This window comes from Ostrea edulis, chromosome 1 (assembly GCF_947568905.1).
Source record: "Ostrea edulis chromosome 1, xbOstEdul1.1, whole genome shotgun sequence".
In the NCBI taxonomy this organism is placed as follows: Eukaryota; Metazoa; Mollusca; class Bivalvia; order Ostreida; family Ostreidae; genus Ostrea; species Ostrea edulis.
The window spans coordinates 36,455,524-36,470,726 of NC_079164.1; the positions used below are offsets into that span (position 1 = coordinate 36,455,524).

The window sequence follows — 15,203 nt, forward strand, 5'->3', positions numbered from 1 at the left end:
AATGGCCGCCTCCCCAGTTCCCCACAAAAATTTGCATGCGACCCTTTCCGCCATATATGTAAATTTGCACCCTGTTTATGATTACGATTAATAAATATTCAAATGTTCAATGCTGAATTTTTATATGCATACATACAGTAGTACATGCAACAAAATATTGTCTGTATAATCGTCATTTGATAAAGCCAATTAAAGTACATGTACCAGAGTAAAACATATCTATGAGATACACATGTTATAGCTTAGATACCTTGTATACTGTTTTTAAAATCATTTTAATTTAGATCATTTAAAAAAAATAATAGCAACATTTCACGTTTAGCTAGACGTAGATTGTGTACATTGACGTCGCGTCATTGCGCAACAAAATCACATGGGACATTTATTTGGACATTAAGTATCTTTTCGTTTTCCTAAATGGACGCGGGATAACATGAAATGAGGACCTCAAATCACTTATTCTTAAAGGTTTAATTGGCGACAGAACTTCATCTCTATTATGACTTCTGTCGAAGATTATGCCAGACGATGGGCTAAATATGAAAAAGAAGAACTTGATACATTGTCAGAATGGGTTAAAAGCATAAGAGGGATATTAAAATCCCGAATTAGACACATGAAAACAAAAGTACGTACCATCTGTCCTTCTGTGTTTAGTAAACCAGAAGTGATAAAAGAATTAGATAGGTTACATGAGGAATATTTTTGGTTCCAGCTGACAAAGCTAGTAACAACATTGTCTTTGTTTGTAAGGCTCATTATTACAACTGTATTTTAAACGAACTGGGCATTAATTCCACTTTTGGTAATCATACTTATACTCCAACTGCTCTTTGAAAAGATGAAATTCTTCAAAACCATGCTTCAGTTTTAGACACATTTAATATTCCAGTCAATGGGTCGAATGAATATGAGTTACCGTACCAATACTGAATCCCTAAATTACATAAAAACCTTTACAAACAAAGATACATTGCTGGATCTAGTAAGTGCTCTACCAAGCCCCTATCTTTGCTCCTCACGAAAATGTTAACAGCTGTGAAGGAGAAACTTAAAACTTACTGTGCGACTATATATGCCAGAAGTGGTGTTAATCAAATGTGGATTCTAAAAAATTCTAAAGAACGTTTAGGAATCTCATAACTCCTATAAGCAATACAAAATAGAGAGTTGGGCAAACACGGACTCCTGGACACACCAGAGGTGGGATCATGTGCCTAGGAGGAGTAAGTATCCCCTGTCGATCGGTCACACCCACCGTGAGCCCTATATCCTAATCAGGTAAACGGAGTTATCCGTAGTCAAAATCAGTGTGCCAAGAACGGCTTAATAATCGGTATGAAACACATCAGACAGCATTTGACTCAATGATAGGTTGTAATGACGAATATGATCGTTATAATAACCATGGAATTTGCAAAATGCTGACTTCAATCAAGACTGTTCAAACCCCTGTACCATGAACTTGTTTTTCAGTAACTTGCCTCGATTTCAAAACTGACTATACGCAGAATAAGCTCTTGCGCATTGAATCATTTGAGAGATATAAACACCATATCCAGGTGATAATGGAATAATACTACATAAATTTGGGAAGTTGACGATGGAGAAGCTGAAATCATCTCGTTTGTCATACGGTTGAGTTGTCAGTTTTTCGTCAATGTCTACTTTCAATAAAATATCTAAGTATGAAGCAGAAGTGGACCCATCTTAAAGTCATAACCCTGGGTTGTGAAATTTACCATTTTTTGTATGTCCTTTTCTGCTATTCCTAAGTATGCATTTAGATTTCATACAGTATCAGCAAACTTACACATTAATACCAAATATTAAGTTTGGCCCAACCCTGGGGTCAGAACCCCTACTCTGGGGATCATCAAATTTACAATTTCGGTAAAAGACTACCTGCTCTATCCATTTAGCAATTTAGTATCAATAGCAATAAAGAAGATGTTATCTAAGTGTTTCACATATATACACTATATATCAAGTTTGGCCCTGCCCTGGGGTCAGAACTTCTACCCCGTGGATCATGAAATTTTCAATTCCTGCTCTACATCACTATGCATTTAGTTTTTATTACATGTATGTGGTTCTTGAAAAGAATATTTTTGAAAATTGTTTATTTTGGACAGTTTTTTGTCCCACCCAAAAGCCCCAGGGGTGCAGGAATCCTGAAATTTACAATTATTCATGTTCCCCTTGTTCCAACTATGTTTAATACCAAAAAAAAAAAGAAAAAAAAAGAATTGGAATGATTGTTATCAAGAAGTTAAAAATTTCTATTGTTCACACATTTAATATCTGACCATTTTGGCCCCATCCTGATACCAAACCCCTATCCCTGGGATCATGAAATTTACAATTTTGGTAAAGGACTACCTGTTCTTTCTAAATATATATTTACTTTCAATTTAGTATCAATAGCACTAAAGAAGATTTTATTTAAGTGTTCTACACACAAACACTATATACCAATTTTGGCCCCGTCCTGAGGTCAGAACTTCCATCCTGTTTATCATGAAATTTATAATTCCTGCTCTACATCACATCAATGCATTTTGTTTTTATTACATGTGTGCGGTTCTTGAGAAGAAGATTTGTGAAATTGGTGTATTTTGGACAGTTTTTATCCCGCCACCAAGGGTGCTGGAGTCCTGAAATTTACAATTTTTGTCCCCCTTGTCCTAATGATGCTTCACACTAAATTTGAAAATAATTAAAATTGTAGTTATTAAGAAGTTAAAATGCTCAATTGTTAACGCACGTCGGACGACGGACGACAACCAATTGCAATAGGTCACCTGAGTTTACTCGGGTGACTTAAAAAATCGGGTGATCAGAAAAGTTCACTTGAGTGAGCTAACCAAGTTAAAAGTTTTGGTAGGAAAAGAAAGGTCTTTACAAATGGAAAATGGTAGCCATATCACTCTCAATTAGAAAGTCATTAAGAAGGTTCAAGTTTCGGATATAGTTTTGAAATTTGTGTAAACATTCCAATGTCACAAGGTCAAAGCTCATGGGATGAAATGAAATATCTTACCATAAATATATCTATACAAAATATGAAGTACCTTAAAATTGATTATGTTTGGTTTTCTTAAAAGTAAGTGAAACTCCAAAATGATGGTAACAATTTAAAATCTTTGGTATTGAAAAGGTCTTGCCACAGAAATTCGCAAGTAAAATATGGGAAACCCAATCACTTATACCAAAGTTATGAGCAAGGTTAAAGTTTTGATATTTGCATCAAACTACGAGGCCAAGATCAGAGATCATTGTATGAAATGTAAGGTCTTGCCATAATACATCTATATACAAAATATGAAAGTCATACCTTAAATAGTTGAGGAGATATTGCCTTATCTAGTTTTTTTTTTAAAAGTAGTCCAACTCCTTATCATATCTCTCGTTGTTTGCAGTGACGGCATCCAAACTATAGCATGGTGTCACTTACAATACTCATTCTCACGCACCAGAATATCGATCTACCCTTACCACCTGTCAATCCTATGGATATTGATTTCTAAAATTGATGTGCGTTGTTCATAGTAACTAAAATACCAAATGAATAAATTTAGAAATAATTTGCTTACTCAAGAACTATGATGTAGTCATTGGAAGCCGTCAGAGTAACTGAAAGAAAAATTAGGAAATGTGATTTTCTGTTTGTCAATCTTGATAATTTCACCATCTGAACGACTTTAAAAATCAACAAAGATAACCGTTTGGCTGATTGTTTCACGTGATTTTCCTTGCCTTTCTGGAAATTGATAGGGTCGGCGGAAAGTACTGTCAATACTTGGCTGAATAAATTAGAAAACAGAAAATACGGTGTTTGAATTCCTTTGATTACTCATATATATATATATATTTCATCACAGGGATCTAATTCTCTATAACAATTTCTGAGAAATAGTCATTAATTGTGATTTTATGCAATAGTACCCTGTGTAAAGTTTCTGGCAACGAACACAATTAGTTGTTGCCTCACATTTCCTACAAAGCAGTTTTAGAATACGGAGTTGGTATTCAGATAAAAGAGCTTTACTATTACACTACAGCGCTTGGTTTTGTTACTCTCAGTGTCACAACAGAGAATTTTAAGTATCAGAGAGCTGTGAATGATATGATGTATAGATTTATGTACCAATTACATCTAGTAACGACGGGTTTGTATATCACAAATGACAAGATGTATTTTATTGTGAAATTCATTATACATATTACTGTGTTAGTTTATTGCTTGAATAAAACTATGAAAAACACAGACAGTACATGCCTAAACAGTTTTAGAGAAAAGCATGCTAGTACTTCAAGATGCTTAAGGATGAAATGGTGAAGATAATGAAAAGTAATCAATCTCATTAATCCTTTAAATAATACAAAATTAAGAGAGGTTAACTGGTTGTATATTGCTCGTGAATATTTTACTCATATGGAGATGTCACCATTGCCGGTGAAAGGTTGCAAAATTTAGACCTATGATCGACGCTTATGGCCATTGAGCAGGGAGGGATATATATTGTGCTACCCCTGTTGTGACACGAGTCCTCGGTTTTGCGGTCTCATCCGAAGGACCACCCCATTTAGTCGTCTCTTACAATACGCAGGGGGTACTGAGGACCTATTCTAACCCACATCCAGGGATACTGAGAACCTATTCTAACCTGGATTCCCGGGGGTACTGAGGACCTATTTTAACCCGGATCCCCACGGGATCCGATTTGATGACGTGGCTTGTTAGGCCTGGAGAACGATTGTCCATCATCTAGTAATCGATGTAATTCACAAACATACTACATTGTATGACAAACTTTGCAAAAACAATCCTTACATTTGTCTGCATATTTTATTTCAGTTAAACTTCGTAACCGATTGAAACGAATTTAACTGGTCAAATTTTTATCACAATCGTGATTTTTTTTTCGTGAAATCGGTCAAAGAATTTCTACCAATTCACTTTCGAATTTTTAAACTTCCTATTCCATGACACGATGTCATTTGTCAAAACACCACTGTTGCTATTGTGAAGTGACCATAAATTCTTGAATATCACCCAGAGAAAGTATTCTTGACGTTATATAACATACAATGTTTTTCATTGTTCTTTCTTATTTCGATTTAATATGTATACATTAGTTTTATTTTCTGAATGGTATCTTACAACAAGGAGATAAGAAAAAGTCATGCAAAACGATAACAAAGTTTCTTGGATTCATTTATTAGAAATTATCTTGAACCTTTTCATCTACTGAAACCACCTCAATTATAGCAACAGTATAAAAGACGTTACAGACAGTTCGCAAAGAGTAAAAGTTATCTTAACAATTCAAGCAAGGGTCCAATATTACGAAGGTGAGTATTTTTCATTATTCTGAATTTAGTACACAAGACATTATGAACTTGGATTGGCTATTGAATATTAGTAATTATTATCGTAAACGGACTTATTGAAGTGGTATCAAAGTAAGAGAATTCATAGTGGAAACTGACAATGGCATTTGATATCTAGAATTCAATTCATAACGTTTCTGTACTTGCACAGCTGTTGGATGACGATTGAGTTTGATGTAAATTTCACGTGTTGTTTCAGATGAAGAATATCCGGTTCCTCGCCGTTCTCATTCTCGTTATTATTTCCATCCATGAAGGTATGTCCGATTTATTTATTATCTAAATACTGATGGATTTAAATTGATAAAATGTCTCCATTCATCTGATTAAGATATAGGGCTCTCAGCAAGTGTGAGTGGGTAACAGCAGATGCTTACTCATCCTACCTTAAATTTGTATTTTAAAGGAATTATGAAATTTATCATTGTTCGTAACCTTCACCTTTTCATCTAAGGACCCTAAGATATTTATGAATGTAGATTAACATATAATATGCACCTATGAAAACCAATACACTATTCTGAACTAGATTCATTCTTCATCGGGTAATGTAGCTATCTCTTTCTCCCTCTCTCTCTGTGAAGAAAAACGTGATCAATTTCATAAATCCTATGAAAAGATGCAAAATTATGAGAGGACAAAGGCGGATCCTTGGATATACTAAAGGTGGAATCAGGTGGCTAGGAAGCATATGTATGCTCTGTTAACCGGTCACACCCACCGTGAGCCCTACATCTTGATCAGGTAAACGTAGTTATCCGTAGTCGGCCTAACAATCGGTATGAAACACTTCAGACGTTTGACCCAATGATAGGTTGTATTTGCAAACTAGATCATTATAACGACCATAGAATTTCCGAAACGCTTACTTTAAACGAGATTGTTGAAACCCCCTGCACAATCAACTTGTTTGTGAGTCGCTTGCCTCGATTTAAAAACTAACCATATACAGAACAAGCTCTTGTGTATCGAATCAGTTGAGATATATAAACACCAAATGCAGGTGATAATGGACTATTGCTACACAAAATGAGAAGTTGACGATGGAGAAGCTGAAATCATCCTGAAGTCCTTTCCGATTGTCATAGAATTGAGTTGTTATTTTGGAGTTAACATCTATGTTCAAAAAATGCCAAGTCTAAAGCAAATATGAAAGACTCAATGGTGTATTGTGTTCGAGTTCACTGGGATATATCGAATCGCCAAATGAATGATAAGGAATTTTTGACGTTTGTAAGAAGAATAAACATTAGAAATAAAGTTTGTAGTTTTGTTAATGAAACATAAGAGGAGTTTTATCAATTGACTGAATATTTTGACTATGTAAATCAAACTTTATACATTATTTGTGAGTATATTTTTGAAGATACTCATAGAACCATTAATTTGTTTTACTCAATAAGATATATGATAGTTTGTGTAAAATTTTGAATTCATCATAACTATTAATATAACTTTAAATACAGATTTCAACTTTGAGCACAATTTTTGAAGAACAGTTAAGTTTAAACAATTTGTTTATATTTTCACCTTTCAGTTTTAAGTGTAATGTTTGCAAATGGGAATAATAAAGACGAATTCGGACAACATTGTCCGATACCTCTAGATATAAGAAACTTGTTTGACTCTTTATGTTTGAAATTGGATTGATGTTATAATATTAATCTACTATTGTTAATATATTAATCTCGTGTATGACAGTTTTAGTTTTTGAAAATTGAACATTCGTCGCATTATAAAAAGAAAACCGTATTCCACCTACTTGAAAGCTTTATAGAATTGATGAGATTTAGAACTGTTTGTTATCCTCCATTTGGCATTATAATCTAGAAACGTAACAATCGACTATAACTAATTTACATACCGTTGACATACATAAAACGACCTTTGATAATCACTTGTTGTTCTTTAGTCATTAGATTGTGCTAGCTTTGCAACCTTCTAGCAAAGACAAAATCTATGTTGTATTCTGAGTTTCTCAGCAACTTGAAACTACACGAATTGTGTAACGTCAATAAAAATGACATTGTTAATTGTTTGATTAACTAAAAACATGGTTGAATTTCAACACAACACAGAAAGTGCACTGCATCATCAACGTCTACTGTAAATGTATGCAGAACAATTATGATTATCTTTAGATAAAAGAAGCAAGAAGCACAACATTTGACTTGGTTTCTGTCATATACGAATAGTATGCGTTTTCAAACCTCTTATCTTAAAGTAAAGATGGCGATCTTTCACATTTGATGAGTTTTATTAGAATATTTCAATCATTGCAACGTAAATTTTCAGTGTTTAATTTACTTGTTAAATTTTGAAATTATGCCGATGTTTATATACTAATAATCTTTGTTTTCATTACGTCAATGAGATACTTTTACTTCATCATAAGACGTTTAACATAGTGACTGTTACTTTGCCAAGCACACATCATCAGAGGTGACAATTACGGTCTTTTGTATATGACCTGGAAAGCGGAGGTCCGGTGTCACGATATGCCTTAACACTATGGCGAACCCTTACTGCTAAATACCTGAATGGCATACTTAGGTCAAACTTTGTGGCAAGTCACCAACAACTAGTGATGGTCCTACATGAGTGAAAAATTCTAACTTACAAACAAACAAAACATGATATGAATTTCCAATTTTTAGTTTATGAAAGTTTTTATTTCCTATGAAGCAGAATATATTCAAAAACTTCTACGTGAGAAAAAAAAACTTGCTGTGACCTTCAATTCGACATTTAGATATATCGACGATGTATTATCTATTAACAATAATAATCTTCATTCATATGTCGATTCAATATATCCCAGAGAACTTGAAATAAAATACACCACGGATTCGTCCACTTCTGCTTCATATTTAGATATTTTATTGAAAGTAGACATTAACGACAAACTAACAACTCAACTTTATGTGGAATGGATTGATTTCAACTTCCCATATTTATGTAGCAATATTCCATTATCACCTACATATGGTGTTTACATCTCTCAACTGATTCGTTACGCAAAAGCTTGTTCTGCTTATAGTCAGTTTTTAAATAGAAGCAAGCTACTGACAAACAAGTTGATGGTGCAGGGGTTCCAACGGTCTCGTTTTAATTCGGCATTTTGCAAATTATATGGTCGTTATAACGATCTAGTTTGCCAATACAACCTACGATTGGGTTAAATGTTGTCTTACGTGTTTCATGCCAATTGTTAGGGCGTTCTTGACACACTGATTTTGACTACGAATAACTCCGTTTACCTGATCAAGATATAGGGCTTACGGCAGGTGTGACAGTTCGACAGGTGATGTTTACTCCTCCTAGGCACCTGATCCCACCTCTGGTGTGTCCAGGGGTCCGTGTTTGCCCAGCTCTCTGTTTTGTATTGCTTATAGGAGTTATGACATCGGTCACTCTTCGTTATCTGCAACTTTCATTGGTCACATGATCAAATCCTATAACGTCTGAATTAGCTTTTAAATTCATGTTATATACCAATGAAACTCTGAAACACTGTTCGTTATCTTCGACTTTCATGCAGTACATGTACTAAATGTGATATACATGCATGCTTTTATGAAAAGGAATGTTAACAAATGCAATACCTTTTCTAACTCTGATATGGCTGTTATGATGTTAGAACTTTTGGTTTTCAATTCTACAAATAAGTAATAATTATATTTTTTTCATAAGGTAACTCAGCAGGAAATGCTACTGTTCCTGGAAATAATCCGCCAAATAATCCGGCCAACCTTCGTACCGGTGGAAATGCTGCTAACAATAATACTAGATCCGGAGCTGTTGCGATAACCGGAAGTGTGGCTTTCATGTTGTGTACTCTTGGTGTTCTGGGACTATCTAAAATTAAACTGTAAAAATATACGGATTTTCTTAAAATAAATTGAGGAATGAGAAAATGATGTTTTAAGGACGTTTGAATTAATCCAACTTAAATTGAGAAAAATTGTCTATCTCTTATGTGAACCAAGTGTTTTCTTAATTTGTATCATAAATTTTACGACATTAGTACAAACTATTGAATTGCAAATCTTTCCAATGATGTATATAAACGTACTTGTTGATAAATACTGATGTTGATATTGAGTTTTGATTTACCAGAATTATACTGGATTAGATCGCAATGTGTTTCGTTACATAAATTAAAAATTTAATACAATTTTTGATGACATTAAATCGGTTACATGACTTTCTTGCGTACGAATACAATCACAGCTTCAAAAGTATTTTAGTCAACTGTACTAGTTATTTTGTCAATGTACTACATACTGTCACCTGGCTTCTTGCTTACACAATGGCATAACAGAAATTAAATTTTAAAAATCATGATATGTATATGCAAGGTGAAAATAACGAACAGTTATCAATCTCATAACTCCTATAAGCAATACAAAATAGATAGTTGGGCAAACACGGACCCCTGGACACACCAGAGGTGGGATCAGGTGCCTAGGAGGAATTTGTTTTGTAAACAAATAAGAATTTCATTATTTAATCAAACAAATTTCAAACATCATCTGTAATTAAAAGTGCAATTTTTGCAATGAAAGGTGAAGATAACGAACAGTGATCAATGAAAGGTGAAGATAATGAAAAGTGATCGATCTCATAACACCTATAAGCAATACAAAATATATAGTTGGGCAAACAAGGACCCCTGGACACACCAGAGGTGGGATCAGGTGCCAAGGAGGAGTAAGCATCCACCCCCTGTCGACCGGTCACACCTGCCGTGTGCCCTACATCCCGATCATATAAACGGAGTAATCTGTAGTCAGAATCAGTGTGACAAGAACGGCATAAATATTGCGAATTCATACGATGACTTTGATATTGGAAGCGAAGAAATAAAGGCAGAGTTATAGGCCTATTTACTTTATGATGATAATAACCTGTTGTTTCCGGGCACCAACCACCACGGTCATGAGAGACGCTGGTTTCGAGGCCATGCCAGGGGATCACTGCGAATCTTCATTAAAATTTTACAACATGAATAATCTCTCAAAGGAATAAAAACTTTCTGTCAGTTCGTATTTATCTTCTCTTGTACACTCTGGATGTAAAATTAGCAACCTAAAACTACATGTACGAGTTCTAGCGATAAACATGCGTTAATTTGCAAAAACCCGACCAAGAGTTTAAAGTTAACTTGATCCATCTATCCTCCGTCAATTCTCTCTCATCTTTCTGTCGAAATTCATGTTCAACAATTGCGCTTTTTTTATTTTCAAGGAGGCCAACACCACGGTTTCTCCAACCCTGATCGCGACCAAATCACCTCACGGATAATAGTTTCCTCCTGTCGTCGTTCATTTAAGTTGATTCGACGCTCTAAATTACCTTTATTTTACACCCGTTTCATCTTTTTTCATTCGTTCTAATTTGAATATTTATGTTCTCTTAGATATTGTTCCAAATTATTTATTCGATAAAAATCTAACGAACTATATTTTGTGTTGTCCGATCGTTATTTCAGTCATTTGCTATATACACGTATGTATGGAGCTCGATAAGAACGCAACTTAAAGAGAAATATAGAAATAAGAAATAAGATATCATTTTTAGAGTTTCATTGGTATATAACATGAATTTAAAAGCTAATTCAGACGTTATAGGATTTGATCAGGTGACCAGTGAAAGTTGCAGATAACGAAGAGTGACCGATGTCATAACTCCTATAAGCAATACAAAACAGAGAGCTGGGCAAACACGAACCCCTGGATATACCAGAGGTGAGATCAGGTGTCTAGGAGGAGTAATCATCCCCTGTCTTGTCATATCCAAATGGATTTCAAACATGATATCCCTTAAATAACTGTGCCCATATGGGGAAACAAATTAATATCAAAAAATGAAAGCTGTGTTTACACAGAGCTAAACATTTCAATGTCAAAACATGAAGATACTGTTTCTATAGTGTAAAAACTTATACGGTACCAATCTGATGTTATACATCACTTAAACACAGTGAAAGTACAATGTATACCATGCTAAAAACCCATCCATAGACTTTGCTAAATACATCATAGGCTTAAAATAAAGTATAATGTATACCCTGTTAAACACCCTATAGGCTTAAAATAAAGTATAATGTATACCATGCTAAATACATCATAGGCTTAAAATAAAGTATAATGTATACCCTGTTAAATACATCATAGACTTAAAATAAAGTATAATGTATAGCATGCTAAACACATCATAGGCTTAAAATAAAGTATAATGTATACCCTGTTAAACACATCATAGGCTTAAAATAAAGTATAATGTATAGCATGTTAAACACGTCATCGGCTAAGATCATTATCTCATAACTATTACCTCAGATAGCAGACAGACAGACATGCAGCATTAATTTCAAAGGGTGTAGCAGCCGAAGAACTTGATCGTTAACTTGGCAAGTAAAGAAAGGATAGGATTTTACCCGATCTTCAAATTCTTAAATCGTGGAGAGGGGGTTAAAGTAATTAACTAACACTGCTTACATCCCCCCCCACCCCAGGTTTTCATTTCTTAAATCGCAGGGGGAGGGGGGCACAACAATCATGCCTCGTTACATGGGCTCAATTAATTTAAGCTGCTTACATTTTTCTCATTCATCGAAAATGTGGTGATGGGACACCCAATATATCTTTATTTGCATATGAAACTAACAGAATACGATCATTATAAAAATCCCCCAAACTGACTCTACATGCCTGGGTGAAATGAGATTTAAACAGTCTTGGCTATGTAATTATGACATTCAGCGGCAGCAGTCTGTGTCATGAAAGTTAAAATTGTGATTTTGTTCTACACATATAAATCTCAGTATCATGCATAAGCAAAATTTACCGTTTAATGATGATCACAGAAACGTGTTGCTCTGACCCCAACAGTAAGACAGACAACATTACTTGTGTGAATTGTCATTTATTGTGATGACAATGTAAAAAGGTGAGATCACCCAGAATGATATACTACTTAAAATTGCGTAGTGATCTCCCCTGATATAAAAACAAATTAATGAAGAAATAAAAATGACACTGTAAAAAGGGGAGATCACCCATAAATAGATCATACATTGTTGCTAATGAAAGCTGCCTAATGATCTCCCCTGGTATAAACAAAATACTGTAAGATTTAAAAACAGAGAACAAAGTGTAAAAACATATATATACAATACAACCCAAAAGTTGGCGTTCAAAAACAAAATGCCCAATAGAACAAAGTGTAAAATGCTCGGTGAGCGTCGGGGAAGGTGGGTGGGTTAATAATTTGGCAAGAATTTTCTACAAGCTCCGATGCAACAATGATCAAGTGAGGCTAACTTTCGTCACGTGACCAAAACATAGGGGTCAGACTAAAACCATGAAAAACACCTAAAATAAACATCACACTCTACAAAGTTTATCACAATATTTTAAAGAGGAACGCGATTCCATAAAACTTATTATTTTACAATAATGTTATATACATTCTATTTTCAGTGTACCACTGATGTATGTTCGGGGAAAGGTAGAACAACGTCGCACGGGTTAGGCGTTTCATGCTTTTCATTACATAAAATGGCCACAGCTTCTATTATTTGGTTTATTTTCACGTACACATGAATGTACAAGTACTTAAACAGTCTCTTAAGGTAGTTCACTACACTAAAGCTGATACTCTTCATGATACTACAATGTACGTCACAAAATAGCGATTTAAATGTTTTGTGAAATTAATTGTATCAATGGATTAGTTTGTCTATCATCGCAGCCCAGTAATTAAGCATTGGGCTGGTGAACCGCAGATCTCGAGTTCAAATCCGCCAGTCTTTTGTTCATATGTGTTGAAAAAAAATTTTGGAAAATAATTTTTTATCCAAATTTGCACATGTATATATTTTGGCTTTTTGGCATACATACTTATCATATATCATGATATTTTTTGTGATTAAATCAATTCGTACTGATTTGAGAAACTATATCAGGGTGTAGTGAACCACCTTTAGGTTTTTCTCCAGTTTCGAACTGGTTTCTTTCCCTCTGTTTAATACTCATCTTCACTTTGAAAATTGGCTTTTAATTTTTTCTCGATCAGAATCAAAACACGTCTTTCTCTGTTTACGACTTTTTTAAATTCTCTGTTTCCATTGTTTTTCTCCGTTTACGACTTTTTTAAATTCTCTGTTTCCATTGTTTTTCTCCGTTTACGACTTTTTAAAATTCTCTGTTTCCATTGTTTTTCTCCGTTTACGACTTTTTTAAATTCTCTGTTTCCATTGTTTTTCTCCGTTTACGACTTTTTTAAATTCTCTGTTTCCATTGTTTTTCTCCATTTACGACTTTTCTAAATTCTCTGTTTCCATTGTTTTTCTGCGTTTGTGTACTTTTCATTGTTTCAAAAATGCAAGTTATTTCATTTGGTTTTAAATCAATTAACATCTGCCCAGAAGTATATTTAAAACTTAAGAAATACGTCATGAAAATATACAAGCTCGTTCTTTGCTTGTTAATGTTAGGTTGCAAGAAATATATTTCGCGCGAAAAGTCAGTTTATCGATATTGTTCAGATTTCTTTTCAGAATTGACCAACAATTTCTAGATAACATTATTACGTACCAGGAAGAAATCTACGATGGAATGTCTTAAAGTAAATTTGGAAAAATAGCAAAGGTGTTTATTAAAGACCTGGAAAAATATCACCAGCTTATCACCCCGACTTTTCAAGATGTCACTTATCAAAATTCAAATAAATGTTTCTCCGATTTATCACGAATATGTCAGATTAAATTTTGTATCATATCACAAAAACGCTGCGATACTTTTCTGTGTTAAAAATTATGTAATCAAATTAATCACATTGAACGTTTTGAGCAAAACCTTTTCATAAGATCATTCATTATGCAATACCGATAACAATGCATTCACGTGGTATCTGCCCCTTCGTATTTAAAGAATAATTTTTCTTTCCCTTTCTAGAAACTGGGAAAGAGTCAGAGGAAAGGTAGAGAAATTTAAAAATATCAAAATTTTGTTATTTTTTTCAAATCTCAAAGCATAATATTTATTATTACTGTATATTGTTTTAAATATGCGGTGCTAAAATTTCACGATTTGTTAATAAGGTTTTGAATTTAATGTTACGAGAAAATTTACATTTCGAATTTTGATTACGAAAGCATTGAAATGTTTGAAACATATCTTCACTATGGTTTTAATTTCGCGGAAAAAATAAATCATGAACATATGGAATTAAAACCAGCGTGTTAATTTCTCAGTATAATGTTCTACATTAATTACTGCGACTATAAAGAATCTTGGATTTTAATTTTAATCAAAGATTTATATATTTCTCCTTCAGATGGATAGATTTCTAAAGTGTCTTGTTGGCGTAATTTTGCTACTCTTCGTTGGTTACTCAGGTAAATTTCGTGGTTTTTCCCTTTTCCGTTACTGTGTTACGAACTAAGTGTTTTATTTTTTTAACAGCTCCTTATGATTAAACATCAAAATTATACAATGATTGATACAGATATGTCTTTTATTGAACAGTATCATTATCATCCTTTTATTTAGAGGCCACGAGTACTACCACTACCGCAGCTGGGGGAAATGGAGGGACTGCTATCACCGGAAGTATGGTGATCGTTGCCATAGTTATGGCTATGGGAAATCTGATCATGAACAAATAACACAGAAACTGTGTTAACTTTGAATCTTGAATTTTAATTCAAGGACTAACACCGATGGAATAAAATCAAAGAATTATGACAATTGTTGCCTAAACCTATGACCAATGAAATAAAATCAAGTTTTACTGTC

At 33.9% G+C, this 15,203-nt stretch overlaps 2 long non-coding RNA genes across 3 annotated transcripts in view; both read left to right on the forward strand.

Moving 5' to 3' along the window:
• The window catches only part of LOC125657962 (uncharacterized), a 78,197-nt gene extending 62,994 nt beyond the window's left edge, over positions 1 to 15,203 (forward strand). Inside the window, exons 1-3 of one of the 2 annotated variants that reach the window (XR_007363539.2) lie at positions 14,325 to 14,385; positions 14,743 to 14,803; positions 14,958 to 15,203. This is a non-coding gene — a long non-coding RNA (uncharacterized LOC125657962). Of the gene's footprint in view, positions 1 to 14,324; positions 14,386 to 14,742; positions 14,804 to 14,957 lie in introns of those variants that run through there. The other variant, XR_008798084.1, reaches the window with a different exon arrangement.
• On the forward strand, positions 5,274 to 9,569 carry LOC130049542 (uncharacterized). Its single transcript, XR_008798087.1, has 3 exons — positions 5,274 to 5,358; positions 5,597 to 5,654; positions 9,091 to 9,569. It is a non-coding gene; the product is annotated as an uncharacterized LOC130049542 (long non-coding RNA).